At 39.1% G+C, this 27,497-nt stretch overlaps 1 long non-coding RNA gene across 12 annotated transcripts; it reads left to right on the top strand.

Annotated features, from left to right (window-relative positions):
* Positions 1 to 510: 510 nt before the first annotated feature.
* Positions 511 to 26,386, top strand: LOC132603385 (uncharacterized). Of its 12 annotated transcripts, none has more exons than XR_009568202.1 (7): positions 511 to 2,251; positions 2,820 to 2,977; positions 3,633 to 3,741; positions 5,356 to 5,376; positions 5,468 to 5,518; positions 18,493 to 24,227; positions 26,220 to 26,386. It is a non-coding gene; the product is annotated as an uncharacterized LOC132603385 (long non-coding RNA). The 12 variants fall into 12 exon arrangements; XR_009568210.1 differs by adding an exon at positions 12,489 to 12,575 and having other exon boundaries at positions 511 to 2,977; positions 18,493 to 18,579; XR_009568206.1 differs by adding an exon at positions 12,489 to 12,575 and having other exon boundaries at positions 511 to 2,977.
* Positions 26,387 to 27,497: the final 1,111 nt, after the last annotated feature.

The following is a 27,497-nucleotide window of genomic DNA, read 5'->3' as shown; positions in this document are numbered from 1 at the left end:
ATAGAAATGGAGTTCACCAGTCCAGCTGATAGCCCGGGAACATCCTACAGCAAGGGTCCTCTATCCATCTGTGTACCCTGTGTGGCATGAAACACAGCACCCCCAGGCAATGGGACGTCAGTACGAATGACGTACCGAGTATGTAAGGTAGAATTGAAATAATATATATCTCGACTCGAATGATAAAAGAGTAATAGACTCAATCTGTACCACACTACAAGAAAAAGTCTTATCTGCGACCAACATTTAGGGACTAGTTAATAATCCCGTCTCTAAAAGTACATGTATTGGGACGAGATTATACACCGGTCCTTAATTCTATATTAAATCTAGTCCCTAAAGAAATTATAACTGGTCTCAAATTTTAATTGAGGGTCTTGAGCGGGAGAGAGTGCGCTCAATCTAAAACTAAAAATATTAAAAAATGTACTGTTTTCTCAAAAACTAGGCGCCAAAAACGTTTACATTGAGTTAAAACAAATTTATTTTACAAAAAACAGGTGTCAAAACTTTGTATACAGAAATAAAATATTCTATAAACTAAAAAGTGTCTCAGCTTTCTCAAAACATAAGTGGTCGCAGTTCTACCCTAGTCTCTACGCATCAGACCCATCGTGTACTATGCCCTAGCTTTGCCGATCGTTGCCCAAGAGAGCGCCGTGAAGGCCTTCAAGCCCAACAACTACAATTCCCTGCTAATCTTCAAACTTCCGTTGTTTCTCAAAACACAGATGCATTTTTCACTTAGCTTACTGTTATTCCCTTTTTTCAATTTGGTCTTGTTTTATAAGTATTATAGCATACCCATTTGGAGTTTGATGTATTAGATGGGTAAGCTAAGAATCCCGGAGTTTGTCGTTGGTGATAAGCCATATCTTAGTAGAGATTAAAAAAATACGCTTTCATTGTAAACTTTCAGAATTACGGTTTTTGTATTCGGTGTTCGGGAGTAAAATTTTGATAATTCGGTAATCGATACGGTATTCAGAGTAAAATTTTAGATCTACGGTATTTGGGTTCGGATTCGGTACGAGATATTAAAGTAGCTATAACAATAGGACTGAAGTGATTTTGCAGACAATTTTTTAGATTTATGATTCTTACTTTGATATAAGGATCAATGCTCGATCTACTGTAATCTTACTCAGATTACAAGTATGAATAGTGAAAATCCTTCAGATTCTTGCTGTTCAAGTTCTTGTTGATTGAACTAAAACTATACGATCCAGCTTAAGTGATTTTGCAAGCAATGGTGTTGGGTAGCTCTCATTATTTCCTTTACAGCTGTGGCTAACATGATATAGGATATGAGATGCATTTTGTAACTTGATTCACAATTCACATGTGGTTACTAGTTCTCTTTTGAATACATAGCTAATTTAGCATATTACTATTTTTATTTTTTGCTTATATTACTGTTTTGCTTTTTTGCTTTAGTGTGGAAGATATTATGGAACTCTAGTCACATTGATAAGCTGTTAGTTTACTTATATTCTAGCTCAAGGAATCCTTGAGCCGAGGGTCTCTCGGAAATAGCCTCCCTACCTCTCAATGTAGGGGTAAGGTCCGTGTAGAATCTACCCTTTCCAGATCCTACTTGTGGGATTACATTGGGTATGTGTTGTTGTTGTTGTTGGTTTTTACCGAATATTGAATTATTTATTCTTTTTGATCAGTTAAATGTGGATCTCCAGACATATGTATCATTTTTCTTTTGAAAACCATTTTCTGAGAAACGGGTTTCCTGTGATATCCTCATTACTGAATTGGGGTGTCTTGAAGTTATAATTCTTGGAGATCGAAAGCATATTCTTATGTACAAATTCTTTGTATTCTAGCTTTTAACATGTTGGATATTTTATTTCTCAACTTTTGAGTCTTTTTTGTGATTTACCAATAGGTGATGTGGTTATGTAAGTCTATACTTTGTTTCGTCCTTTCCTGTTTGTTGTATCCTTTTCTAGATAAAATACAATCTGTTTTTAGGCATCTTCCCCCTAAAGTGATTTGCTTCTACTGGTTGTCTCTCTATGAAGCTTGTCTTACTCAAGACAACGAATGAAGAGAAAAATCCAGATTGTAAATAGATACTTCATGTGCGAAAGAGACTCTGAAAGTGTTAGACATCTTCTATTACACTGCCCAGTGGCTGCTAACATTTGGAACATGTTTTTGTGTATTTTTGGACTAGTCTGGGTTATGCCTAGCAGCATTAAAGAAGCCTATGAAAACTGGTGCTCATGGAAAGTAGGTAAATTCATCAAAAAGTACTGGTTAATGGTACCTGCTACAATTTTTTGGTGCATTTGAAATGAAAGGAACCGTAGGTGTTTTGATGGGATTTCTACTTCTAAAATGCTCTTAAAGCTAAATACTTAATGAATTTATAATTTTATTTGGCTGAGCAGTGCAGGCTCTTGTAGCTAGTTGTGATCAGTTTTTGATGGGGTTTGCTCCTTAGTTGTAGATGTAGATTAAGCTAACTTTTGTATTTGAGAAAACTCCTGACGTTCCCCTTTGTAATTGTTGCATCTTCAATTATGCCTTTTAATGAAACTCTTCTTGCTTAATCAACAAACAAGAAAAGAAATATTGTTTTGGAATATTTGTTGCTTTTTCTTGGGACCAATATCTTTACTATTATTAGTTGCTCTCTTAAATGGTAAATCCTTCGCAAAAGAAATGAAAAAGAACTGATGAGGTGAAGTATATCTTTATGAATTAGTATATTCATTGTTACACATTCTGATGGCATGATTTCTTTTATTACTACATTGTCACATTTTCTCTTATTGCTTTTTACTTTTGGCGCTTTATAGGTTCAATATGGAACCATCAAAGACTGAAAATGAGGTGGGATCGACTATGAAGACTACTACCAGATATGCATTCGTCGTGCCAGGTGCTATAGGTGCTATAGGAAAGGGACGAGGACGAGGAGAGCTTAGATCATTTGGTTGAGAAAGAGAACATGCCAGTTAAGAGTTTATTTCCTCCTATTTTAGGCCTAACTCTGTCAACCAACATTTTTCCTGGCCATTTCCTTGTACGCATAGACTAACTTAGTGTTGTGACTGTTATATTGTAAAGAATGGTATGTTTAAGGCTTAATTCCATCCAATTTCGATCAAAACATTTTCCCTGATTTATACAAAAGCAAATTAGATGTTAGTCACTATGAAAATTCATCTATAAGAATAGATGTAATGGAATCTCTTTATACACTTATGTCCTGATAGTTAATATTAGATATGCATTTTCTTAAAACTGTGAAACTAAATAAATGAAAGTGGAAAATGAAGAAACGAAGGAAGGAAATTGTATGAATAGGGGCAGTTTTTTCATATATACAGAGTAGTACTTCAACTACTTTTCAGTATAAGGCCTTTTACCATTTACCTTGTGTCTATCAATACATAACTAAAAGTTGAGTGCATTGAGTTAACTTCGATCTTTAATCATGAAAACTTTAATATTTCGCTTGTTGAAATTTTAAACTTGAGTTAACCTCCCGTAAATTTTAAAATTTGACACTTGTTATATTCGCTTCTTCCTTGGTAAAAATGTTATAAAGCACCATATAATTTGGATCAAGAGCACCATTTGCTCAACTCATGTTTTGATTAGTGTAGGATAAATTTGAGGGTGTTGAATTGAATGATCATCCTGATCGTATCTTGGGAAGGATGAAAGAGTTATGGAATAAATGGAGAGGATACTTGCATTTTTTCTCCTAGCCAGGTTAGTATGTACTTGACATTTAATTTATTTTGTACCTATTGAACTTGTAACTTAAAGTACGTTGGGTGATTCTTCTATTTAACATTGTCCAGCGAGAGCTTTCTTTGAAGAATTTTCTGGTTATCTCAAATTTGGTAGGTCAACTTTTCCATTCTCATCATTCTCTTAGTTCATAATATTTGACCGAGGGAGAGATACCAATATTTCCAAAACACTTTAAACTTCTAACACAGCTGGACATAAAATCTGCTAGCTTTCTTCTTCTCAGTTTTTTTTTACCCTCTCTTTGTTCATAAGGTACCTCTTATTGAATGTATACAGTCAGTCAAATTTGATGTACTACCTCTACTACTACTTCATAAATTGTACATCCTGTTGCCTTTTACGTTTTAAAGGTATTATGTAATTGAATGATTAGATTTTGACATGCCACACCATTCATCCCTTTCCTTTCAATATGGTTTCTTTATTAGATGTTTTCATAAATTCCTATTAATCGCTTGTTGGGACGATGTGGAGAAAGAAAGACAGTTTTAGATCTCTTGTTGAATGTTTGTCCTTGCCTGAAAATGTTTATGTTTCTGCTTCTACTCAGTATTTCAAAACACTATAGGTGATAATATGGCTATAGTTTTGATGGCTAGAGATATGTCATGATGGAAAATATGTTGGATGATTGTTGCCTTTAGAAATGCTTTTCCTTTAGCCACGGGTCTATTTTAGAGTTAGTCTAATATCACTCTTTCAATATACTTTTTTTGGCCTGTAGTCAATGCTTAAAGTGCTTATATTATAGACTGAACACAGTTTCTTGTTGCTCGTATAAACATGTTCTTCTTTAGTAGTATGTCATTAGGTGACACATTACATAAATCAATGAGACATGTAGGAAAAGAAAGGCCCAGGAGTGAATACATGTACACTTTTGTTAAAGGAAAACTAGATAAGAATACAATGTTACCTGTTTAAAAAAAAACTAGCAAAGATTACATCACCTGATATAATCTACACTATTTATTGCTAAACAGAGAAGCCTAATCTCACCTTGGCTCATTACTGCAGTAAGTGTTGTAGAAATAGTTCACTGTGAAGCCAGACCTATAATTCAGAAGAAAGAAAAAAGAAGCAAGTTAATTTACTCAGTTCCATGACTTTATTTGATCATTAGTTGCATTCATTTTAAATTTGATATTCTTTCAAAAGCCTGAAAAATATGTGGAGTTTACTTCTAGAAATGTTTGTTTATCAAATTGACCCATTATTTCAACATTAAACTTGAAGTTTGAAAAACAGGTTTTAGGAGTATTTTAAGTTCACCCATGAGTATTTGGTGTACTTTAGAATTTTCTAATCTACAATGTTGCCAGCAAAATACATCTTTCTACTTGGCATATAACATGAGAGTAAATTCAGTAGTTAGTAGGTATTGAATTAGTTCTTTTGATCAGTAGGTCTTGAATTAATTGATACAACTTTTGATTCCTTTCATTTTGTTGGAAATATAATTAGACGTATTGCTTATTGTTTTAGTTGTAGTTCTTTAAAATAGATTTTGGGTTCTTTGTTAATGTGTCCCAAAGCTTTTCTAATTGTTTTTTTCTTAGTTTCCTGCAGCTTTGTTGATGTTGGATATAGGTAAGGCGGTTTAACCATTTCTAGTGTAAAATTTACGTATATTATTTTATCAATAGTTATTTATAGTCTTTTCAAAATTTTGTACTTGCAGATTTGAAGATTAAAGTTACAAATCAAGATGCAAGTTTAGAAGATGCACAAGGTCATTATAATTTTGCTTGGAATGTTATGGAAACCACGATGCCACCCAGTCCATACCCATAATTACGTCAAAATCTATCATCTCAAGTTCAATCAAATCAGCCTTTGTCTGACGATCACATATAATGACTACACAGTTCTTATATACTTGCTTCACTATTACAGCATCACCAACTGGAATGAATACCTCGAAAGGTTTAATTAGCTCAGGTCTCACCCCAACACAATCAACGATATACGGAGTAATATATGAGAAGGTAGAACCCGGATCAATCAGAGCATATACATCACGGGAAAATATAGTCAAGGTACCTGTGACGACGTCTGGGGAAGACTCAAGATCCTGTCGCCCAGCTAAGGCATATACACAGGGCTAAACAACACCTGAAGTGGATGCTCCCCCTCTACCTCTGCCTCTGCCTGTTATAGACTGAGGAGTCTGTGCTGTCGGGCGCACTGATGAAGACCCCGCTGCTGAACCTGTGGGCTGAGTCCCCGCTATATCTCTCGCTGAAGGGCAATTTCTCATCATATGACCAACCTGCCCACAAGCATAACAAGCATCCGAACCCTGACGACACTGTCCGGAATGCAATTTACCGCACTTGGCTACACCGCGGTACTGGAGGTCTCCTCTGGATAAAGTCTCCCCTAGACTGCGAATCTGAGGCCCTCGAACTCTGCCCCTGACCTGAGTGAAAAGAACGGTCAAATCTCCTATCCGAGAATCTGGGAGGTGCACTAGTCACTGACTGACCTGAGTGCCTAGAATGCGTCTGTCTCGGTCCCCCTCGGTACTCACTGCTCTCCCCCATAGATCTAGCCCTCTTACCTTGTCTTATGTCACCATCACGATCACTTCTCTGCTGTCGTTGTCGTTCCTCGAGGTTCTGAGCATGGGCCTGTATCCGGGAAATATCCATCCCGTCTTGCAAAGAAGCTGTCAGACAATCTCTGAACAAGTGTGGTCCTAAACCACTCACAAATCTATAGACTCGGTCTCCCAGGTCAGCCACCATAGTCGGAGCATACCGGGCCAATGAGTTAAATTGCATACTATACTCTCGGGCACTCATGCTTCCCTGTTTCAAATTCAAGAACCTATCCGCTCTAGCTCGGCGGACTTCAGGTGGCAAGTAGTGACGAATAAAGGCATTTACAAACTCTTGCCAGACGGGAGGTGGTGCATTCTCTCCCCTTGTTATCACCCAATTCTTATACCATAGCACCGCCACATCGCGGAGTCTATATGAGGCCAACTCCACGGATTCGGTCGCAGAAGCATGCATAATTTTCAGCGTCCGCAATATCTCATCGATATAACCTTGTGGGTCCTCATCTGGCTTCGACGCAAAAAATTCTAGAGGGTTTAGAGTAAGGAAATCACGAGCTCTTGTACTAGCCGAACTATCACTTAGCCGCGACCTCACTTTGCGATTCACTTTCCTCTACCTCCGCCGGAGGCTCTCTTTCTACCCGCTTCTTCGTCGTAGCTTTGCCTTTCTGGGCAGCTGTAGCTTTTCCTTTCGGCGGCATGTTTCTGAAACCACAACGCACTTTTAGGAATGATATAATCCTAGACATGGCTCTATCGCACGATCTCATGAGAAGAAGAATGGTGATTTTCCTAAATGCCCTGTAGCCGCTTGTTTATTAGCGTGGCGTACAACACACCATAAACAAGACTCTACTAGACACGGCTCGTAGACACTTCCTAGGGCGAACTACTCTGATACCACTTCTGTCACGACCTGACTAGGGGCCGCGACGGGTACCCGGAGCAATTACCGAGCACCGCTCACTCTACTGCTTGTCTTGCTCATTTAATACTCTTTTATCAATTGCATACCAACTGTAGGAAAATCATATTTAGTCAAAACATAAATACTTTATATACATTTGCCTCTCGGCCATCAAAATAATATACATACATATGAAAACATCTTGTGAGACCATCTAACCCACACTGCGTATCTACTAGCCTCTACTAACATAATGAATACATAGACGGAACAAGACTCCGTCATGCCCAAAATATGCATGTATGAATGTACATCAAAAGAATAGCCATAAGCACCTCCGAACAATGAAGTGCTATCTATCAGCTGACAGCTACTGAGGACCTGGGCCAAGTTCTCTTCCCTGTCTACTTGTGGGCATGAACACAGCGTCCGAAGAAAGGACGTCAGTATGAATATTGTACCGAGTATGAGAGGCATACATAATGAAAGGAAACATCAATAATATGGGGATAACATCAACATGAGACATCTGGATCTGACTGATAATCATAAATGAAGTAATGCATGCTATCTTACTCATACTCATCATCATAACATGTATGCATCATATGCAAGCTGCCCGTCCATGTCGGAACGGTGTGATAATCAATAATATTAGCCCGCGTCCAGGCCTCCCGCGTCCGGGGTAACATCTCATGCCGCCCACTAGTGGTGTCTGCCCACGCCCGTAAGTCGTGGTGTATCCGTATCGCCGCTCGCCGAAGCGGTGTCTGCCCGGCCAACTAGGCCCGGTGTGAATGCAATCATGACATGCTTAACGTAAATACTCATAGTAATATGCTTATCACAAAATACTTATCTTATCATAATGCGTGTATAAGGCTCATCATCAACTTTACTCCATCGGGGTGACGTAAGGTCGTGATCCCCCGATTACATTATGGAACCATTATGGACGTTCTGCCTCACCTTGAAAGGACTAGTACATAAGGTGAGTGTAGGCAAGGAATAACATCATCATCATTCTAGTGTCATCATATCGTATAACTTATCTCATATAGACATTCATAGGTATAAGCTTTTAACTTCTTAGAATGTAAGAACTCATGAAAGGAATAGGGATTCAAGCTAAAAGATTCATGCCATTAGAAAGAAGGACTAGCCTCACATACCTTGGTCATTTAGCTAAGATATCGCTCACTTGTTCTCCGTCGATATCACGTCGTTACCTTCATAAGAGAATTCGTATCAACATTAGCAAACTAACTATAAGAACGCGTCGCTAATTCTAGGAGAAGTCGAGCAACGCTTCCTTCGCTCATACTACTTTTCTCACGTTCTACATCAACTCCCAATATTCATAATATTATTCGCAATATCATAATCAACAATCGTCATTTACGTACATTTGGCAAAATTCACCATTTTCCTCCAATTTTCCCTTATTTCTACTTCTACCTCATCCTTGCGTTTTCATGCATTTAATGCTTGTTTCATGATATAAACATCATTTATAACGTATTAGTACCCACAACACTTCAATATTCATAGTTCAATTCCACTATCATTCATTTATGTCACTATTCACTCAATAATGACCCATTTCTATGTTCTTCTACATTTCAAGTGTCTAAGATTTCCAATACTTCAAACAACATGGAATAATCGTGAAACTTACGTTGGATGATGGTTGAACAATCCTTAAGTTGAAATACTTCAATTAGCCAAAACCTTAGTTCCACCTTCTTTGAAATTTCTTCACTTAGATGATCCTTTGTTGTGTTCTTACACTTGATTTCATGAATTTGGTGTTGTTGGTCTTGATGTTCTTTTGATTCTTTGGAATTTCTATAGATGAAGTATGTGGAGAGGTCTAGAAGTTTCTTGAGTTGTGTGGAATAAAATGACGTGAATTGAGGCTTAAGTTCCCTTTTAATAATTCAAAATCTGGTCTTTAATGAAAAATTGTCGGGATGAACAGTGGTCGTAAATTGCAGCTTACGGACCGTATTGTGGTTTACGGTCCGTCCTCCATGGTCGTTTTTAATCATCCCAGAAACAGAAAGTTTGGCTGGGGATTATGGCAATTTACGACTGAGGTTAACGGTCCGTAAACCAGTTTACGGGCCGTCCTCCAAGTCGTATTTAACCATTTTCACAATTTACAGAAAGTTGAGATTTTTGACAAGCTGGAGGACGATTGCACTATACGGTCCGTAAATCACTTTACGGGCCGTATAGTTCCATATACAACCACTGGACAAAAAATTTTCCGCAACTTTCTTATTTCCAAAATGTTATATCCCGCATTTTTGTACAATCGGATAATTCAAGGTGATTGCGGGGAGATGACAAGTAAGGACTTACTTTTATTTTGTTAAGCATATGAGTCGCTTATGAAGAATTTCGAAGTGGAAATATTAAGAAAGGCTAGGGGCGAGAAGGGAAATGCGCAATATGACCCGTGGAATTATGGAGGAAGACGAAGGGTAAAATGGTAATTTCACAAGTGTTCAAGAAGAATTCTTGGAAAAATTCCAATATGGCCGTGTGGCATGGGTGGCATATGCCCGTATTTTTATTAATTAGTGGGGGCTAATTACACACTATAAGGAAATGTGGACTAAATCTTACAAAGGAAGACATTTAGTCTTCTTTATTTATTTTAAGAAAATCCAAGAAAATGGAAGGATCTTCTAGAAAAGGAGAGAGAGGGATCATGTGACCATATTTTTATTTTGGGGGACCTATTTATAAATAATGAAAATTGGTGAAAGACTTGTGGATATATATGTAGGAAGTCATCTTAATTCATCAAATTTTCTAGAGAATTCAAGAAAACAAAGAACAAGAAAAATAAGGATAAAAACTTGAAGCCCATTCGGCGAACCTCAAGTTCCACAAGAACTTTGGAAAAAATTTCTCCAAAAAATAATTTCCTACCAATTAAAGGGTCCCTAGCAAGTTGGAGTGTTCATAAGAGCAAGAAATCACATGTCGTTGTGAGTTGCAAGTTGTATTCAAGAAGGAAGATTAGAAGAAAAGGTAAGAATTTATTATCCTTTATATGTTTTGGATGTTTATGTATGATGTGGTGTATGAAAATGGATGAAATTCATGTGATGGAAGAGTGTAGGTGTGTGGCCGTGTGTGTGTGTGTGTTGTGTTATGTTATGTGTTGGTTATTGTTGTGAAGTATAGATAATATGGAAATTCATAAAAACATGCATATGCGGTGTGTTGGCAGAATGGTGTAGGTTATGGAAAGGGGTGGTGAATTAATTTTACTTAGCATTATAATTGTTGTTATGGTAAGTTCCATGATGTAAAATAAGGATTCAATGGTTAAGGAGTGAAATTGCGTTGTTGTGGATACTATGTTGAAAATGAAGGTTGGATGACTTTAGTGAAATGGTAGTAGTTGGAGACTTGTTTTAGAAGTTTATGTCAAATTTAATATAATGTCTTGCATGTATGGAAGATAATGTTGATAGTATGGTGTTGTCGGCATATGAATTATAATGTTGTTAATGTTCTTAGGAGAGTTGGAAGGTTTTGAAGGAAGTAGTAGTATGATTGAGTTATTATAATGCAACTTGGAATGAATATGGAAATTGTTAATATGGTCGTTGATATTGTGTTGTTAGTTTGGCCAGGTTGAATTCCCGGATTGTTGTTGATTGAAATTGGCCAAGTTGAACTTGGTGGGATGGAGTATTTACAGAGGAAATGCTGCCGAAATTTCGGTAGCCAAGTATTATCTTAAGATTTCCAATGTTAAAAGTTCTAATAGAAGTTTGGTAAATTTGACCAATTTGTAGATTTTGGCGGATTTGTGACTCGAATTTGGAATAACAAAAAGGGCGGAAAGAGGCATGTAAGGCTTCACCCTTCTTTCTATGGCATTTCTTAGACGTAATAAGTCGGGTACGAGCCTCGGGGAAAACCCTATTCCCCGGAATCTGCACTTAAAGTTTTCCCTTTTTCCTTCAGTAGAATTGAACTAGAAATTGTGCAAAATGTTGAAAAACCTTCTTGAACCTCTAGAACTTGCATAAAGAGGACCCGATTACCTTAAAACCCTCACAAGTAACGCCATGACACGTAACATATGTAAATTTAGTATGCCGCCTCATTTGACCTGAGGTGGGCCCATTGATCCCGGATTCTTCCTTAATGTTCAGTTATTACCCGATAAGTGTTACAATTATTCTAAAGAGAGTATTCTATGATAAAAATGATAGCGGTGATGTTAAGAAATGAATATGTCTATGATGAGTATGACAAGAGTGATTCCACGACTAAGAGCCTTAAGTTAAAGACTCAAAATAAGTATGAAAGTGTCAAGCTAGTTATTGATCTTTAATGCTACTCCTTGGTTATGACTCTAATTTCTAAAGACTTCAAGTAAGTGACTTATGATGATGATGACCTTGTCATATGTTTTCCCTTAACGCTATTCTTCGTTGATAGTCTCGCCTTATATTACTAGTCCCTTCAAGGCGAGGCAAAGTCATGATGATTATTCCATAATGCAATCGGAGGTTTCCGACCTTATGTCACTCTGATAGAGTTGTAGCTTTCACTTGGGCTCTCATGCATGCTTTATACTTATGTATTATTTACTTTATGACACCGTGCCATCCCACGGGCGGCCGGGCAGACATACACACCACTATAGTGGGCAGCTTATACCCCGGACGCGGGAGGCCTGGACACGGGCTCACACACCGATCCTACATGGACGGGCAGTCTATGCACCGTTCCTATTGGGACGGGCAGCATTACACCGCACCTATATGGTCGGGCAGTTTACTTACAGATTTTTTACATATTATTTTTAAAGCTAGCATGCATGGCATCTGCCCTAAGGGGCATTCAGATGAACAACTTATTCCTTTACCCCATGGTATGCTCAGATAAAGTTACACCGTACCTCTATGGTCGGGCAGCACTACGCCGTACCTATGGGGTCTGGCAGTATTACACCGTACCTACGCGGTCGGGCAGTGTACTTGAGATGACTATATGTTATTTCTAGAGGTAAAGTTAAATTGCATAAGTATCTGCCTTAAGAGGCAAACAGAGGTACAGATTATATCCCTCCTTCTCTATGCTATGTTTTATGCTTTCTAGTATGATCTTATTTTATTATTCATGCCTTACATACTCGGTACACTATTCGTACTGACGTCCCTTCCTGCGGACGCTGCGTTTCATGCCGCGCAGGTGAGCAGGTTGGCGGACTTGATCCTTAGGAGCTCCACCAGCGGTATATTGAGAGTGCTCCAGTTCTTTCGGGTCTCCAGCTATTCGGTACTACTTTTGTGTACATGTCTGGACTCGGCAATATCCGGTCCTTTTCGAGATGCTATGTATTATACTTAGAGGCTCGTAGACAGATATGTACAGTTAGGTATTTTGTGCTTTTGTGGTTCTCATCACTGTATAAGGTGCTAGTAAAGTTTAATGGCCTGTATTTATAATTATGCTGCTAATGCTAATGTTAAGTAACAAAAAAGAAAAAAAAAATATATATGGTATAGTTCATGTGGCCACCTAGTAATAAGAATATGACACGAGATAATGGGTGCTCGGTACAAGTATCGGGTACTCGTCACGGCCCCTAGTCGGGTCGTGACAGAAGTGGTATCAGAGCATTTCGGTCCTAGGGGTTTGTCTACGAGCCGTGTCTAGTAGAGTCTTGTTTATGGGTGTGTAGCGCGCCACACTTATAAATAGGAGGCTGCAGGGCATTTAGGAAATATGACCTTCTTTGTCTTCTAGATCGTGCGATAGAGCTATGTTACCAGGCTTCCTTGTTCTTTTCTTAATTCTATGTTACGATTTTAGTAATGCCGAAGAAGAGGAAGACTACGGCGGCCCAGAAGGGCAAGTTGGCGGCTGGAAGCAGAGTTGAACAGGAGCCAGAAGAAGACGAGTCCTATACTGAAGCTCCCCCTCAGACTCCTCCTGCTTCCCCTGCACCAGCAGAGCAGGAAAGAGTTCCAGCTCCAGCCCCCGCACCTCCAGTTCCACCGCCAGCAGCTCCGGGCCAGCAGATGGCAGAGGCCATCCAGTTATTGACCAGTTAGTCGCCGCACAAGTCCAGCGGCAAGACACAGATGAGGGAGCCAGGGCAGTGAGTGCCAGGCTCGTGATTTTATTACCCTAAAACCTCTGGAGTTCTATGGCTCGAAACCAGAGGAAGACCCGCAGAATTTCATAGATGAGATGTTAAGGACACTGAGAATAATACATGTTTCAGATACAGAGTCAGTGGAATTGGAATCGTACAGGTTGCGGGATGTAGCAGTATTGTGGTATAACAGCTGGATATCCTCTAGGTGAGCAAATGCCCCTCCCCCAGTCTGGCAGGAGTTTACGGAGGCATTTCTACGGCATTTCTTACCGCCAGAGGTTCGACGGGCTCGAACTGATATGTTTTTGAATCTTAAACAGGGAAATATGAGTGTCTGAGAATATAGCCTTCATTTTAACTCGTTGGCCCGGTACGCCCCAGCCATGATAGCTGATATGGGGGATCACGTACACCGATTTGTGAGTGGACTGGGGCCACACTTAATTAAGGAATGTTTGACAGCTTCACTCCAGGATGGGATGACCATTGCCCGTATCCAGGCCCACGCCCAGAACCTGGAGGAACAACATCCGTTGCAGAAGAGCGAGCGTTATGTGAATAGGAGCTCCAGAAAAAGGGCCAGATCTTTTGGAGCCAGCAGTGAATATAGAGGGGGTCAGACACAGGAGCAGTCCAGGATTTCGAGCCCCCAGTATGGCAGTGGATCTGGTCAGACGAGGCCACCCCCACCCCAGTGTAACCAGTATGGTAGGATGCATTCGGGACAGTGCCGCCTGGGTTCGAAAGCTTGTTATTCTTGTGGACAGACGGGGCATATGATGCGTGACTGCCCCTCGATGCGAGGTACAGGTGCGAATCAACCCATGGGATCGGTAGCCGGTTCATCATCGTCTGTGCGCCCTCCTAGACAATCTTCCCAGGCCCCAGCAGGCCGTGGCCGAGGTAGAGGAGGGACACCCAGTTCAGCCGGCCCCCCGCACCGTATATATGCATTGACAGGACGGCAGGATCCTGAACCTTCCCCAGACGTGGCTACGGGTACACTGTTAGTATTTTCTTAATTATATGCGTGTGTTAATGGATCTAGACCCTACCTTATCATGTATCACTCTTACATTATTGAACTTATGGGAAATTGGGGAGTCGGAACAAAGAGTAGCTGTATACGTAAGAAAAAGGTGAGTAATAGTCATTACGGAGGCTAAAATAGTAATTGAAAGGAAACATTTCGTTATGAGGGCGTCTTGGAAGTTGTTAAACCCCAACCCACCCCTGGTGATGTGATAAAGATAGTCCAGGAGAATGGAGGTAAAATACTAATACTAAGACCCAAAAACGCGTTAAAGTTTCGAGGTTAAGCGTGCTAGGGTGAGAGCAATCTCAGGATGGATGACCCCCTGGGAAATGTGCTGAAATTTTCATAAGTATGGGAACAAGAGACGAATGTGAAATTAGGTAGCCAACGTAAATTAGAGTGTGTGGAGTGGTTAGGAACCCTATAGAAGTCCTGCAGACAGAGGCGGACTAGACTAACAGAAGGAAAGAGAGCATGATAAAGTTTCAGGGTTAAAGAAAGTTTGACTAGCTCTTGGGGGTATCTGTAAGTAAAATAGTGGTGAAAAGGTATATATATATATACACATGACCTATTATCGGTGACTGTAGGATTTTAACAAGTAGTGTCGCGATGCATAGAATGTGTTAGCTGAATGAAATTCAAAGGACGCAATGAGAGGTATGAGCATGGAAGTCACAGGGTAAGAACGATGCTGAACCCACAAGGCTAGAAAGGCCTAATGCGGTGCTGTACAGGAACATATCTAACAAGGAAATAAACGTGACAAACACTATGAAGAAGGAACTAAAATGGTAAAAGATCACGAAGGAGACGATTATTAAAGGGCATAGGCGTGTGCAGACCCTCTTAATAAAGGGGGGGGGGGGGGGGGGGAGGACATGTTGGACCTAAAATGGATTGTGACGATGCAAGGTCCAGTAAAAGGGGACTTGTTAACGCAGAGCCAGCGTTCAGAGCTAAATCTATTGACCTACGACTTAAAGGCAACCTAAGCTTCTAAAATGGATATGTTAAGTGATATGAGAAACATCTACAAAGGAGACCTCCCCGAAGTATTATAATACACTATGAGGCTAGTTTAACATTTGAGGACGAATGTTCTAAAGGGGGGGAGGATGTTATATCCCGCATTTTTGTACAATCGGATAATTCAAGGTGATTGCGGGGAGATGACAAGTAAGGACTTACTTTTATTTTGTTAAACATATGAGTCGCTTATGAAGAATTTCGAAGTGGAAATATTAAGAAAGGCTAGGGGCGAGAAGGGAAATGCGCAATATGACCCGTGGAATTATGGAGGAAGACGAAGGGTAAAATGGTAATTTCACAAGTGTTCAAGAAGAATTCTTAGAAAAATTCCAATATGGTCGTGTGGCATGGGTGGCATATGCCCAAATTTTTATTAATTAGTGGGGGCTAATTACACACTATAAGGAAATGTGGACTAAATCTTACAAAGGAAGACATTTGGACTTCTTTATTTATTTTAAGAAAATCCAAGAAAATGGAAGGATCTTCTAGAAAAGGAGAGAGAGGGATCATGTGACCATATTTTTATTTTGGGGGACCTATTTATAAATAATGAAAATTGGTGAAAGACTTGTGGATATATATGTAGGAAGTCATCTTTATTCATCAAATTTTCTAGAGAATTCAAGAAAACAAAGAACAAGAAAAATAAGGAGAAAAACTTGAAGGCCATTCGGCCAACCTCAAGTTCCACAAGAACTTTGGAAATATTTTCTCCAAAAAATAATTTCCTACCAATTAAAGGGTCCCTAGCAAGTTGGAGTGTTCATGGGAGCAAGAAATCACATGTTCTTATGAGTTGCAAGTTGTATTCAAGAAGGAAGATTAGAAGAAAAGGTAAGAATTTATTATCCTTTATATGTTTTGGATGTTTATGTATGATGTGGTGTATGAAAATGGATGAAATTCATGTGATGGAAGAGTGTAGGTGTGTGGCCGTGTGTGTGTGTGTGTGTTGTTTTATGTTGTGTGTTGGTTATTGTTGTGAAGTATAGATAATATGGAAATTCATAAAAACATGCATATGCGGTGTGTTGGCCGAATGGTGTAGGTTATGGAAAGGTGTGGTGAATTAATTTTACTTAGCATTGTAATTGTTGTTATGGTAAGTTCCATGATGTAAAATAAAGATTCAATGGTTAAGGAGTGATATTGCGTTGTTGTGGATACTATGTTGAAAATGAAGGTTGGATGACTTTACTGAAATGGTAGTAGTTGGAGACTTGTTTTAGAAGTTTATGTAAAATTTAATATAATGTCTTGCATGTATGGAAGATAATGTTGATAGTATGGTGTTGTCGGCATATGAATTATAATGTTGTTAATGTTCTTATGAGAGTTGGAAGGTTTTGAAGGAAGTAGTATATTGATTGAGTTATTATAATGCAACTTGGAATGAATATGGAAATTGTTAGTATGGTCGTTGATATTGTGTTGTTAGTTTGGCCGGGTTGAATTCCCGGATTGTTGTTGATTGAAATTGGCCAAGTTGAACTTGGTGGGATGGAGTATTTACAGAGGAAATGCTGCCGAAATTTCGGTAGCTAAGTATTATCTTAAGATTTCCAATGTTAAAAGTTCTAATAGAAGTTTGGTAAATTTGACCAATTTGTAGATTTTGGCGGATTTGCGACTCGAATTTGGAATAACAAAAAGGGCGGAAAGAGGCATGTAAGGCTTCACCCTTCTTTTTATGGCATGTCTTAGACGTAATAAGTCGGGTACGAGCCTTGGGGACAACCCTATTCCCCGGAATCTGCACTTAAAGTTTTCCCTTTTTCCTTCAGTAGAATTGAACTAGAAATTGTGCAAAATGTTGAAAAACCTTCTTGAACCTCTAGAACTTGCATAAAGAGGACCCGATTACCTTAAAACCCTCACAAGTAACGCCATGACACGTAACATATGTAAATTTAGTATGCCGCCTCATTTGACCTGAGGTGGGCCCATTGATCCCGGATTCTTCCTTAATGTTCAGTTATTACCCGATAAGTGTTACAATTATTCTAAAGAGAGTATTCTATGATAAAAATGATAGCGGTGATGTTAAGAAATGAATATGTCTATGATGAGTATGACAAGAGTGATTCCACGACTAAGAGCCTTAAGTTAAAGACTCAAAATAAGTATGAAAGTGTCAAGCTAGTTATTGATCTTTAATGCTACTCCTTGGTTATGACTCTAATTTCTAAAGACTTCAAGTAAGTGACTTATGATGATGATGACCTTGTCATATGTTTTCCCTTAACGCTATTCTTCGTTGATAGTCTCGCCTTATATTACTAGTCCCTTCAAGGCGAGGCAAAGTCATGATGATTATTCCATAATGCAATCGGAGGTTTCCGACCTTATGTCACTCCGATAGAGTTGTAGCTTTCACTTGGGCTCTCATGCATGCTTTATACTTATGTATTATTTACTTTATGACACCGTGCCGTACCACGGGCGGCCGGGCAGACATACACACCACTATAGTGGGCAGCTTATACCCCGGACGCGGGAGGCCTGGACGCGGGCTCACACACCGATCCTACATGGACGGGCAGTCTATGCACCATTCCTATTGGGACGGGCAGCATTACACCGCACCTATATGGTCGGGCAGTTTACTTACGGATTTTTTACATATTATTTTTAAAGCTAGCATGCATGGCATCCGCCCTAAGGGGCATTCAGATGAACAGCTTATTCCTTTACCCCATGGTATGCGCAGATAAAGTTACACCGTACCTCTATGGTCGGGCAGCACTACGCCGTACCTATGGGGTCGGGCAGTATTACACCGTACCTACGCGGTCGGGCAGTGTACTTGAGATGACTATATGTTATTTCTAGAGGTAAAGTTAAATTGCATAAGTATCTGCCTTAAGAGGCAAACAGAGGTACATATTATATCCCTCCTTCTCTATGCTATGTTTTATGCTTTCTAGTATGATCTTATTTTACTATTCATGCCTTACAGACTCGGTACACTATTCGTACTGACGTCCCTTCCTGCGGACGCTGCGTTTCATGCCGCGCAGGTGAGCAGGTTGACGGACTTGATCCTTAGGAGCTCCACCAGCGGTATATTGAGAGTGCTCCAGTTCTTTCGGGGCTCCAGCTATTCGGTACTACTTTTGTGTACATGTCCGGACTCGGCAGTATCCGGTCCTTTTCGAGATGCTATGTATTATACTTAGAGGCTCGTAGACAGATATGTACAGTCAGGTGTTTTGTGCTTTTGTGGTTCTCATCACTGTATAAGGTGCTAGTAAAGTTTAATGGCCTGTATTTATAATTATGCTGCTAATGCTAATGTTAAGTAACAAAAAAGAAAAAAAATATATATATATGGTATAGTTCATGTGGCCACCTAGTAACAAGAATATGACACGAGATAAGGGGTGCTCGGTACAAGTATCGGGTACTCGTCACGGCCCCTAGTCGGGTCATGACACAAAAATTCTTAATTAGCCATTCCCGACTTAACAAAACATCATCCACTCAAACTCTTCATCATTCTACTCATCATACAAGTACGGAGAAATTTTCGTGGTGTAACAGCACGATCTAAGACAGAAAGAAGGTCAACAACTCCTAGATGCCTTGCAGCCTCCTGTTTATAAATGTGGCCGGCTTCACACCTATAAACAGGACTCTACTGGACACGACTTTGCAGACAACCCCTAGGACAACCTGCTCTGATACCACTTTGTCACACCCTAATCTCCCTGGGGTGTGATGGGCACCCGACCCTTACTTAGGGCCGAGCGAACCCTCTGACCCTTAGTACACACATAATCTTTTTGGATCTTTAAATCAAATAAGGATGAAATACATAGTACAGCTTTCAGAAACATTCTTTTTATCATTCTCAAATCAACAAAATTTGTAATCATATGGAATCTTTAACATAATATATAAAGAAACATCGGCTGGGGAAGCCGCTTACAAGACTGACATTCTATACCCACGACTCTGTCTGCAAAGTCTCTAACATTAATCAGAAATCATAACATATGTACTCTGACTTGGCAACACTCCGAAAGGAAGTGGATCTCGCCAATCCAGCTGAAGCATCTTCTAGCAATGTCTTTTACTCATCTGGGTGTACCCGCGTGGCATGAAACGCAGCCCCCGAAGAAAGGGGGTCAGTATGGAATATGTACTGAGTATGTAAGGCATAGAAAACAGAAAACAGAACCAAAATCGAAGAAAGCAATACAAAAATAAGTACATTATTCAGAATACCAAAATGCTTATTTTTCCGAACGCAAATCATGCATACCGATGTCATATGTCAGAAGAAGTACAGAAAATAAGTAAACTATCCGGTGTGCCAAAATGCTTACTTTCCAAACACAGAACATGCGTGCCGACAATATATGTCATCATATACATATAACAGATCCCGGCCCTCTAGTGAGGGACGCGGTGAATGAAGTCATCATGTATGCCGACATCATATATCATATATGCATATACCAGATCCCGGCCCTCTAGGGAGAGACGCGGTTAATTGGATCATCACATGCCATCCCCATATCATCATATCATCATATGCAGATATACATATAACAGATCCCGGCTCTCCAATGAGGGACGCGGTGAACAATGCAGAGGAGGCGCACGATACCAGAACCTGGCCCGGGGCGCAGTGAAGGACATACTGAGGCTTGCACGAGCAGAGTAGAGTGAAACCATATGCACATAAATCAAGACTCGATAGATACGTACACTTACCGACATTTGAAGGATCATAAACATGTTTCAAGTCAATCCGGTTTAGTATGAGAAAGTTATGGCCATTTTAGTACAGAAACCATTACGAACGTTTCAAAGCAAATCCGAGATCGTTTACAAAAGTTAGGGACATTAAAAGGAAATGTAAGAGAAAAGAATCCACAAACTCTTGCCATACTGGTGGAGGAACATTGACTCCTCTAGAAGACATCTAAACCGTATACCAATAAACCACAACATACCGTAATCTGTAGGAGGCCAACTCTACTAACTCCACATCCGAAGCATGCATTATCTGCAAGGTTCTCAATAATCCATCTATAAATATCCACGGGTCCTCATCAGGTTTTGACCCAAATAATTCGGGAGGGTTCAAGCTAACAAAATCACGAGCTTTTGCACTGACCGCTCTATCACTATGACCCACACCCTGCCGCTGAGGCTGACCGGTGACTAACTGAGTCAGCAATTTGATAGCCTCTCTCTTCTCCTGACCAAAGGCATCTAGTGGAGGAACTTGGGGTATTGTAGCTGGAGCTGAGGCCCCCTTCATGCTCCTCTGAAATGGGTGGAGTATGAGAGGTTCGGGATGGAGCCTTATTCTAAGACTCACCCTCCTCTATATCTACCGGTGACCCCCGTTTGGTCCTCCTTCCGACCACCATCTTGCCCTTCTGAGCTGCTGTAGCTTTCCTCTTCAAAGGCATTACTGAAATCATAGCACACGATTAGGAAAAAGGGAGTCCTGTTAACATAGCTCTATCGCACGATCTAAGATGAGAAAGAAAGGTCAATAATTCCTAAATGCCACGTAGCCTCCTGTTTATAAGTGTGGTGCGCTTCACACTCATAAATAAGAATCTACTAGATACGGCTCGTAGACACACCCTAGGACGAGCTGCTCTATTACAACCTTTGTCACGACCCAACCAGAGGGCCATGACGGGCACCCGAAACTAAACTACCGAGCACCTTTGAACATACATCTCATAATCATCTCTAGGTGGACCACAAAGATAGCTCATGGATGTCAAGATCTATAAGGGCATATGTCACAAGATAACAATACATTTCTATATGATCATCAATAATTATGCCCATCATCATAAGCCGACAAGGCTGCCAAAATATTAGAAAACAATATGAACTAATAAGGTTAGATCTAGCTACATACATCTGTCTACGAGCCTCTATATAGAATATAGAAATCCATAAAGACGGGGCAGGACTCTGCCATGCCCAAGTATATATACAAAAGAGTAATACCAATAGATAGTGGCTCCGAAGCAAATGGAGCGCTCCTGAGACTCTATTGATGAAGCTCCTAAAGATCAGATCCGTCTCCCCGCTTCCCTGCAGGCATGAACGTAGCGTCCACAAAAGAAGACGTTAGTACGAACAATGTACTGAGTATGTAAGACATGAATAGTAACATGATAAAAGTATGAAGTATTGCGTAAGATAAGCAAACTGTTCATACCTCATGATACCTTTTAAGACATTCGTGATGCTTACTTAACTTTATTTTTTCTAGGAGAGCGTTTCATATATCCACATGCATATCTACACAATACCGTACCTAGCCATATAGACTCGGTATTATCCGTACCCGACCCTAGTAAGGTTTGGTAATATTCATACCCAACTGCAGTGGTATACGCGCAATAGCTATCATACCCGGCCATATAAGCTTGGTAGTATCCGTACCCGGCTATAGTAAGGCTCGGTATCATAAAATAGGTATATACATATATAATATAAATAGCATGCATGAGAGCCTAAATAAGAGCTACTACTTCATCAGAGTAACGTAAGGTCGGTAACCTCCGATGTGTCATTATGGAATCATCGTTATGACTATATCTCACCTCGAAGAAACAAGCAACATAAGGTGAGATCAACAACAATGAATAAAATCAAGAAAATCATGAAATAAGCTCAATAATCTCATAATAGCATCAAATCCATAAGCTTTGGAATCTCTAGAATGGGATCATCATCATCATAAAAAACATCTATCTTTGGCATCATAAGAACTTTGAGAATCATGACCTTCTAGATTTTTGGGAATAAGGACGTTATGGAAAGCATGTGTCGATTCATAAGAAAAGAATCATGCCTTTAGAAAGGAAGGGGACAGCCTTAACATACCTGGAAGCTTACTTCTCAATTTTTCAGCCTACTTCCGGTTTCATAATACACACATAAAACCATTCATGTTATTGTTAGGCTGATCGTCATATGCTTGTCTTAGGCCTTCAAGTTAAATTCTTTTAGAATCTGCCAAAATTCGGGCAGCATCTCCCCGGTTTATATCCCTAACCCGAAATCACAATACCAAACAACCAACAACAATAACAACAACACTCACATCAACAATATCATCATCAATACAAAAATACTCCATAAAATATCCCACATGATGTTTATTCGATTTCTCAACTAACTAATTCATTATACGACCATTTAATAGCTTTATCTTCGTAAATACACCGAAATCACTATCAACAAGGATAGATTTTTACCTTGTTCCCACTATAGCTACAATATCTTCAATATCCGCCTTGTATCCAAGCCAAGATTCACTGCAATATGATACTATAATCACAACTATACGCTATTCGAAACTAATTCATGAGATTACACTTGATTTGGGCTAAAATTTATGGGTGGAAGTTGGGAGAAAGTTCTAGAGGTTTTAGGGTATTTTTGAGGGGTGGTTTGGATGAAAATAAAGGGTAAACCCCCTTTTATATTGTTCTAGAGTCGGTTTGCACCGACTTAGAATTTTCGCACACTGTAGCTGGGCGTTCGCGCACTGTAGCTGGGCGAGCATCTGTTCCGCCGGCCTAACTTGTAACGACCATAACTCTCTACTCTGACGTCATATCGATGAGAGGTTTGTTGCGTTTGAAACTAGACTCAATGAACTTCAATTTAGGCTTTTATTCCACCTCAAAACTCCTGATACACTAGGAGATATACCTCTCTAAAGTTAACCCAAAATGTTTGTCCGAAATTCTACCAAATTGTCCCAAATTTTTGACAAACTTATTTTCTTCATTTTGCTTCATCCCAGAACCTTTAGACTCTTACTTAACAGTTGTTAAGAGTTTTCCTTAACCTTATAAGGGTTCCTTGACCTCTCCGAGCATACGTTAGTTTACTCACAATACAAACGACACGAAAAGTTTTTAGGTGTAACAACTCCGGCTACAACTAAAGGATTGTGGTGCCTATGAGAGGAATTGTGGTATCAATAAGTTGCGTTCAGAGGTATGGTTATAATCAAAATCATGGAATTCGAGCGAAGTCAGTTCAAATATATGAGGATCAACTGTGAAAGAAATTTCGAGTTTGGTAAAATGGAAATTGGGTCTTTGAGCTAAGTTACAGGAAGTTTTGACTGATAAAGTGAAAAAGAGGCGCTATCAGTGTTATTCTCGCTCGTGGAGGATTTCATGAGGTTTATGATAGAGATTTTTCGACTACTTGACAACATTGGTGCTTTTCTTTACTGTTCAAGGACGAACGTGTATTTAAGTGATAGTGATATAGCGACCCGCTTGGTCGTTTTGAGCTTTTAGACTTTTTCCCCTAAATTACCCTTCCCATAGTTTCATCTTGGTATTAATGACTTGCAGGGATGGGTGGTACAATCATCGAAATAATCGAGTGAGTTTTAGATCAGTTTTAACGAATTTGAAGTTCTTAAGTTAAGAAAATAAAGAAGTTTGACCAAAGTCAACATCGGGAGTAAATGCGTCATTTTTAAAATTTCGTCACTTCCATTGGATCCGAAATGTGATATATTGACTTAGTTGGACTGTTGGTTCGGGTCCCAAGGCATTCAGTGTGATTTGGGTCGTTGGTTGAAAATCTGGTATTATGAAGAATTGGAGTTGACCTTGGTCAAACATCGGGTCAAGACGACCTCTTTTTGGTGTGTTGAGTGTACAATCATGTTCGTGGCGTGTTTTGTGATTGAAATGCATATATGATTTGTGTCCCGGAGATTGCGGATGAGTTTCAGGTACTAAAACTAAGATTTTACAATTACTAAATTTTTTGGTGCAACAATTCTAAAAATATCGATTATGTCCCTAAGTTCGTCCTTAAATTTCAGACTTGCTTTAAAACTTCAAAATGTCATATGTCTCTCATTTTAAGATCAAATTGGGTGATTCAAAAGGTTATCTTAGATGGAATCTCACAATGACTAAGTGAGGCTTGTCAAAGAGGAGTTTCGTGATCATCTAGCATGTAACACCCCAAAATTTGTAAACTGAAACTTGAATTTTCGATTGACTATATCTTTATAGTAAGGGTATATTTTACTTCGCACTTTCTAAACGTGAATTTGACGATATTTGGAACTTGCTAGAAGTGTTATGGTGTAGTTATCTAAACTACTCCTATTACTATCTTAGTAAATTAAGAAATAGAATAGATATATAAAGTTTGGGCAGCAAACCTTTCCTATTAATCCAAACATAAAAGTTTGGGAAGCCACCTTTTCTTTCATCCTTATCCAAGGTATATATATAATACCTTTTGGGCTTATATCCTCTCCACCACCTCAAATTTCATTTTCTCCCAAAAACTTAAACCCCAAATCTCCTATTCTCTCATAAATTCTACCACTAAATCACCAGCAAGACTTGTTGTGGTTGAGCCAAAAGCTACTCCACACTTTTGAGGTAAGTTAACCAAACCCCTTTTTGAACTAGATAGCCGTTACTAATTTTAGCATATCTCCTTGTATAAAATTTCATTTTAAGTGAGCCAAGATGATATAGAAATATATTCCATAGTCTACAACTTTTGTTGAAGCTACAAAACCTAGTTTTGCCTGTATTTACTCGAAAAAGGGTGAGGAATACAGGGCAGGTGCTGCCCAGATTTTCGTTTACAAACCCTCGTCCTATTGTTAGTATTTTGAGCATATATTTTCGTATGAAACTGATATTAGGATGATTTAACTATATCTGGAACCCCAAGACATAAATATACAACTTTCATGAGACAACAAAGTCTAGTTTTATCGTTTACCCCTTTAAAATTGAGCCATAATACAACGTAGTGGTACTGTCCAGAATTTACGTTTTGATAGTTTTGGGTAATTTTCCCTGATATCGTGTTTAGTTTCAACATACCGAAACCACTGAACTTAAATAGATCTTTGATTGTGCATTTAATGTATATATACTCTTGTACAAGCTAACCAGAATTGGTTGAGGAAGTGGACAAATTTGGTTGGTCTATGGCATAGATGATTTGAACTCCTCGAGTTGTGGGAGAACTTGTTGTGTGGTAAAACGCCAAGGTTTGTGTATAAACCTGAGCTTGGAATATCTTTACTTTCTAGAATTTTTGAAATATCTTGATGTGTTTTTTCCTTTCTCTCCACTTTACATCATTGTATGGTTATTATCTCAAATATTGCAAGATATTCGCTAAATCTCCCACTTGTACGAGTTTCTTGATCATTTTTCATTCTTGCTGGGACTTTGTCCTTCTTGTGGTTGTGCCTTTGTCACCGATATCGGCATGCCTTTTGACTCGGATCTTTTGCCATCTTGACTTTGAAATTGTGTTTTGTCTTAGTTATTGAACTTCTCTATGTTAAGTACGAACTAGAAAGCCATTTTTAATATGGTTCTTGATTCTCTTGATTATTGGGTTTTGACCCTACTTGATTTGTGGCTTCGGTCCATCTTGATAATGATTATTCTTGGTGTGATGGCATGACGTACATATTGGGCTAAATTTATTATTTGACAAACTCTCTGGAATTGATTTGATAAGCTTTCTTGACACTTGAGCATTCAAATATTGATATCGATATTTGGAAACCCTTCAAGGTTTGATATTTGATACTTTCGATATACTTGTTTACTTTATTTATTTTTATCTCATTAAGCTACCTACGATTGATAAGGGAATTGGAGAATCTAATGGCTTCAAGCCCAAAGTTTATACGCCACTAAGCTTTATGCTTAGCGATAGTTGTTTTCTATCGTAGGTAATGTATGGGAGAAGATTTGAAGATGGCCATTTGGAGTAGAATTTATGGGAGCTTTAGTGAAGATCACATTTTCATATGCATTTAGGTTTTGTATAGTTTTGGGACTTGTAAATGATCCATATGTTAACTTATGTATGAAATTTTGGAGGTTTGACGGACCATAAGACCGCAGCTTGTAACTTGAACTTGCTGACTTGTTTTAGGGTGTGATAATAACCTAAGTCATGTCATGTAGTAAATTTACATTTTGCCTTGTAATTATGTACAAAGGAGACTAGTTTTCTTTTGATATTCGCAAGTTTGAGATTCGTGTATAGTATGAACCTGCAGTGGTGCTGAATGGAAAATAAAATTTCATTAGGAATTTGGTTCAACATTTTGATTATTCAAGAAGGGTACTACCAAACTAAATTGATACTTGGATATTTCTTTAAGGTATTGTATAAAGTGTATTATTAAAAACAATGTTGCACTTTTAAACCTTTTTCACATAATTCCGCTACTAAATTATTGCGAATATCTTTTTAAATATATTTCTTCTGAACGTTATAAGTATGTAAACAACTTTTGTTTCGTAAGTGGAATCTTCCCAAAGGGAGGTGCTACAAGGATATAAAATTTATGGCCCTTTCTCTCAGAAGTTTGGGAGCTCGGATTGAGGTGATTTCAAGGCATTCTTGTCATATATTTACTTGGGGGTAAGAATCTAAACCATATTTCATGGTTGTCATTCCCTGACGAGGAGTATGACAGGCTTCACCCCGTAGGTCGGAAACCACCTGACTTAACAGTTACTTTGAATATTTTATACCGTAACTCAAGCAATACCTGCACGCAGAAAAGGCTCAACATAGAAATATCCGATAACTCAACATCTCTGTACATATGCGAACCGGCAAGGTCGCTACGACAACACGAGTATCATAAGCCGGCAAGGCTAATAAGAACGTATCATAGACAAAAACAAGGCCAACATGCCCATACACAATATTTACATACCCCACTATGTCTATGAGCCACTAAGAGTGTGCAGATGAACATATATTAAATTAGCAGAAAAGTACCCAAAGATAGCAAATCCGGAGTAGTTGCACTTGCAGTCACCGTTGAAGCTGGAAGTCCTACTGTGGATGCTCTCCAATAACTCTGTCAGAGCCTGCAACACATAAGTAGGACGGGAATATAAATAGAGTAGAGATAACCTGTTGTCTGAGAACTTACAATAAGTAATGCATGAATCTTTATGATCATATGTAAGTAAGCACATGTATATAT

Source organism: Lycium barbarum, chromosome 7, assembly GCF_019175385.1.
Source record: "Lycium barbarum isolate Lr01 chromosome 7, ASM1917538v2, whole genome shotgun sequence".
Lineage (NCBI taxonomy): Eukaryota > Viridiplantae > Streptophyta > Magnoliopsida > Solanales > Solanaceae > Lycium > Lycium barbarum.
The sequence above is the reverse complement of the archived record's forward strand: the minus strand, read 5'-3'. Positions and strand labels throughout refer to the sequence as shown.